Genomic DNA, 6,287 nt, shown 5'->3' with positions numbered 1-6,287 from the left:
AGGAATTAAATAAGAGGACTAAAATACATATTAAAGAATATTAATACTAATTGAAAATAAAAAAATGCTTCTCCTCATATTATTAGGTTTAAAAATCACAGTAAGATAGGTAAGTACTTGTAGTAATTATAATTTGCAAATTTATTCCCAAGTCGTGGCGCGTCGAGCTAAAATATCACGAATATTTTTGCCGTAGCTAAAAAATATACATTTGCGGTTCAGAATGTTCGGGTAGGTACATAACGAGATTTATTTTGGAGTAACATGATGTAACATAAAGTAACCAGATGTGACCCAAGCACTGCAGATTATTCATTTTGATATTACAAAAAATGTTTAAAAGTTACTACGTTGAATTAGAGATGTTTTTAACTGGTAGATACGGTTGGTTACACTTTGATAATATTAAAAAAGCCGCAGTTTCGTCTTCATTATTGGCGTTTGCAAGTTCTCATTATATTCTGTGATAAACGTAGCTTAGGTATACCTACTCATATTGCTGTTGAGGATTAAATTTATATATCCACTAAAGATATAAAAAAGTAAATCCACTATTTCAATTATTATTCTAAGTTTAGGTATATCTTAGGATATATTATCCCATCAAAAACATCTTGTAAAAAAAATGAAGGCCTCCCAAATACCTCCATAGAAATAGTGAATATTAAGTTCTTGTTTTAAATTTACGAAGAAACGACGACTTATTTACAAATAATAATAATACCCACAGCCAAGCCATGCAAATGAACGAGGCCTTTCTGTCTTTTCGTGACCATATGGTCAAGTATGGAGATTACTGTCTTATTATTACATTTACATACATATATTAGGAATCAGTTTATGTAGGTAATAATTAAGTACTTACTTTGATTTTACGAGTATGATTATCTGTTAGTCATATTTCTGAACTGTGATTTAAGTTTATTTCTGGACATATGGCTCTCAAATTTAAATGGCCTATAAACCCATACTTGTAATAGTACCTTTGCTTACACCGCAATTGAAAAGTTTAAATATGATGATAATACATTTCTCTTAGTGAAATATCAACCATCGAAGAAAGACATAAAAATGGAAATCTTACAAAAAATATTTTAAGTTCAGCTGTTGAAAATACTGTTTTGGATCTGGACTATTTATTATTGTTCGAATTTCAAGTTTTTTGTTTGGTCACCTGGTAGACTGATTGAGAATGCGATATAGCATTACCTAAGTCCATTTTTTGTATATATTCTTATGTAATAAGTATTTATTAAATTACAACGTGTGAATGTTGGTAATATTCTATATAGACATTTAATCCATTTGTGGTTCTATGGAGCATAATCGCAAGTGCGACTGTCCCATATGCAGATAACTAGACCGTCTGCAGTGTTATCGGTCATTCACCAACAGACAAACACGCATATTCGAAAATCAAGTACATACTATGGAAAAATAAATTGTCTTCTTTGGTCGTAGTCATTTAATTAAACCAGAACTAATTAGGTTTATATTTTTTTCGATATTTCATGTGTTAATAAAATACGTTTACTATGTACCTACAATAAAACTAATACCTGCCTGTTTTATAAGGAATTCGAGATTAAGATGCCGGAGGTGTAACAAGTCTACAAAGTTTCTTTCATCACTTTGTCATCACGCAGACGGGATTTATTTGTAAGGTTTTCGTGACTGATAAGTTAGGAGCATTGGTAAACTCGTAAAACTAATCAGAATGGAGGTGGTGGTTTTCATGGAATAACTATAATTATAGGTGGGTATAAGAAAAATATTTAATAAATTTTCCTCGTATAACATATATTCTGTGTACCTTGTTGCAGTTACTCATGTTTCATGCTCAGGTTAGTAGGCATAAAGCATTTACTCAGACAATTCTCAAGCCAAATCACAATAGCCGTCTCATGCAAGTCAATTACGTCTATCTGCCGCCTGGTTAGTTATCCAAAGCCACAGACATAATATGAATTTTGTAGGAACAAGTTACAGTTTGCCAGAACTATTAAATACGATTACTTCGTGGAGAAATTGAATTAAAATTCAATTCTGTTACCCCGCGCTCACGAGTGATAGCGGGATGGACAGACACAAGATATGAATTCACGCGGCCTCTCTTGTTTTATCAGTACAGTTCGGTGGTTTACCTATAATAATAACCGTTATACAGTGGAATAAATCTTTCATTAGTTTGCACTTTGAATAGCTTTATTATCTCATGTTTCTAACAGTCGATATATATAGGTATGTTACCTATAGCATGACCGTGTTATCCGATAGGTAAAAATATAGATAGGTTAAATAATCAGTACGAAAAGAGTAAAAAAATATTGGGGGACTTTGCAATTGCAGTATTTTTCGATACCGATCATCAACCCAAATTCGTATTACTCGTAAGTTTCATTGAAGAAAAGCTACTTTCCTTTATGTATGTAACCATGACACGTATCAAAACAGGTCGGAAGAAAGTAATGATTTGTTATACACAAACATATCAAATCAACACATTACGGGCTAGATAAAGTTATTATTAATTATACCGGTAGGCCTATTTTAGCTAGGTGGCTTCCTAGTGATTGCTAGAAGAAAAATCGAAGTTTATAAGCCTTTCTTTGAAAGATACACTATTACTATCTGCGCGAGAAGAGATAAAGCGCACCTAGCTAACACTATGTTTAGGTACTCATCGCTACCAGAATATGCAGACGTACCAATTTGTAAAATAGCTGTTAAACAATAGTAAATAACTTCAAAATATTAGATCTCTTAATACCAGATTTTCCATAAAATTGAGGTCGATATTCATATATATACATATTATGGATACTTTATGCGCTCGAAAACTTGAATACTTTGACTATAGACTGCAAGATTTCGTTGCTAAAATATCGTAGCTAGGCCAATCCAATTTCATTAGTTAAACAATGGAATTGAACAGAAATCGCTGCAGGAACCAATTCGTATTATATTGTTACGAGGTGTTCTAATATTGTATGTTCGTATCGCACGTTCCTATCGATTGAATAATATATACGTATGTTTTACAATCATTATTGGGTTAGTAATCCCCGAGCGATGCGCCAGTGTGCTTGTTGCAGAGGCTGCCAACACAGGTGCTCTGTCGTAACACGTGGAACAAAGTCACTAACGCAAATAGATAGTTTCTCCGTACAATCCAATCTTTATTTATTTAGTCTTTATTTATATGTTAATAAAAGCCATCATTGTAAGCCTTCCAGGTAAACGTGGCCGTTGAATCTTATGACAATCGACTCAGTCTACTTCGTAAGGGATAAAGACGTGATGTTTGTAAATATTCGGGTATACCTAGGTAGTAATAAAATAAATAGTCACTTTATTGACTGCATTATTTTATTCACTACCGTATTTATTATACGTAATCTACTTCTAGCAAATTACAGTTCTCACGATCCGTGAATAACATCTGAGCCGAGTTACAATAGGAAAGTTTGTGTACGAATAACCTGCGTTTTATTTCATTAATTTGTATTATGAAAAATAACCATGCAAAGGTTTATAAAATAGCTTATTTTAATAAATCTAAATACCTAAAGTGGATTGGAACTATAAAGTAATAATAAAGGCTATTAAAATACTTATAAAAAATGCTTAAACAAATATAACGGTTTTTCGGTGATTCCATTTAAGATTTTAGATGGAGTTTATAATTAAAAATTAGATGTCGGACCAGATACCCGATACGACTGGCATTCATTAAGTCCTCTCTTTGGGCGATTAACCGGATGAGACTCCAGTCAATTTCCGAACTTCATCTGATTTGAACAAAGATTTTGTTTTATTACGCCATTGTTTTTATTACTTCAACAACTTAAGTAAAGAAACTAAAAAAAACGAGAAAAGGTTTACATACTTTTCGATGGAATTGAATATCTTGTCGCAAAAACAGAAGATAAAACAAAATGTCGTTTTTAATCTAAAATAACTTAAACTAAATAATATCTGAATATTTATGTAATTGTTATTCGTAAAAACTTAATTCATAACATCTCTCTTTTAGGTCAGAGTTTAAAGTACACAAGTTTAACCTAAAATCTACCTTCACTTCCCGTATTTATGAGTACATCAATTTTCCTTTACTAAGCCATCAATATTTTATTCGAATGTACTGGTAAGTAGGTGTGAGGAAAGCGCAATCCCCCGGTGTGCCCCGGCGCGACTCGCTGGCATGCTTTACGACCTGCAGCCGAGAAGGAATCTCCGATGCGAATTGCGCAGAAGCCATTCACCTCCACAGGTGATAAATATAAGAATAAAGGAAGGGTGAAATATTTTTCTTGAATAATATGCTGACTCGTGTGAGTTTAGCGAACTCTCTAGGATAGTTAACACGCCCAGGCGGCTAAAATAAATATTTTTATTCTATTCCCAGTATGAGTATATTTTCAACGGTTTTCTTAAATTTTTTGGCTGTTATCTAAAGATGTGGTTCCCGGCACCAATACAAAAAAGAATAGGACTACTCCATCTCTTTCCCATGGATGTCATAAAAGGTGACTAAGGGATAGGCTTACAAACTTGGGACTCTTTTTAGGCGATGGGTTAGCAACCTGACACTATTTGAATCTCACTTCTATCATTCAGTCTTTTCAAGACTGTTGGCTCTGTCTACCCCGCAAGGGATATAGACGTGACCATATGTATGTATGTTATCTAAAGATGATGTGTTTACTGCACTGTACTGTACATATATCTTTATAGACTCCGACGAAGTATTATTATTCAATTTGTTATGAGGAGCATAAATCTGACAGATGGTTAATTTCCTTCTCTTCAACATCTCAGATCACTTGCAATTTGGCTTACATTACGCCACATTACCTTTATTGTTATAACGCTTGATTATCTCCACACATCAATCTCGACAGTTAGACTATAAACGCTAGACAAGTCAGTTGTATAGTGCCTACAATCTTGGCGTACATAACATAGTGGACGACAATGACTTGAGCATTCCTAATAGAATTTACAACTTTCTAATAAAATGCACATCGTATTTTCTCACTGAAAGAATTTCTCGAAAAACAACTGCCACGTAAATCGTGTGCCCCGTCCTATTCAAAATTACGTTTTTTTACAAAGTCTGTTCTGTACGTATGTAGTTATTTTTATTTTACTAAATCGATTTGATTGAAATGAACTTATATTGTGTTTCGGATTAAAAGACTTGAGTCGTTTTGGAATATGCATAGAGCTTTCATTATTAAATAAATACTTTATAGGGCATTTCTTTTTCCATTAAAAGGCTGGAGCTAAAAAGATGTCAATAAGAGCATAATAAATTTATCTTTACCTTACTTATCACAATCGAGTTGATTCTGTTTAAATCCATTTTAAACAACATTCAATCATTTTTTTGGATACACACGCATCAGCTTAATAAGCTGCTATAATATGTGTTATAAAATAAAATAAATAATAAATAAATAAATCATTATGAATTGTGGTAACAAAACAAAGTTGCATAATAACACCAAATACCCCTAATGAAATAACAATAAACAAACGAAAAATACTCGTAATAAATACGTAGAGTCACCACTCTACGTATTTATTACGTAGAGTGTCAGTGTGTAGAGTGATAATCCACCGATTATTACCACTTCCAGGCTTTAATTTTTTAATCATGGCTTTTATCTTAAGACTAACTTTAGCTTATCATAAGTAGTTTATTTTTTAGCAACTTTCAAAAATTTCCCTTTATTATATTAATAGCCATAGAAATTTCCTCCTATATATTAGCTTTAGCACAATAGATATGTAGATGCTAATTGCTTACATTAATCATTTATCACGAACGGTACATTGATTTATTAATAACCCAGATATAACCCATTAGTTCATTACCGATGTACTAGCTTTAGTCCAGTACAGTCGGATTAAATGTGTCCTTACTTGTGTGTGGTAAGCTAAGTCTATAAATTAATGACGAATTGTATTTTCTTTTAATCGTGTCTTTAAAAAATCCATTGTATTGTCTATTGACAGAAAATACACAACCACAAAAATTTAAAGCATAACAGCAATTTATGATATAATATATAACTAAATAATAAATAATTAATGATATAATATAGTATAGCTTGTCTTTCCATAAACTGATGCGAGTGCTCTATAATTAGTATACTTACTCAAAGCCAAATCTACACATGTTTGTATCGACACAGAGGAAATCCACACATTTCACCTGTACGTATATATACATCGGTCTCGTAAACAAACGAGTAAAATTACCGACCGAACAGCAAGAG

This window comes from Amyelois transitella, chromosome 2 (assembly GCF_032362555.1).
Source record: "Amyelois transitella isolate CPQ chromosome 2, ilAmyTran1.1, whole genome shotgun sequence".
NCBI lineage: Eukaryota > Metazoa > Arthropoda > Insecta > Lepidoptera > Pyralidae > Amyelois > Amyelois transitella.
The sequence above is the reverse complement of the archived record's forward strand: the minus strand, read 5'-3'. Positions refer to the sequence as shown.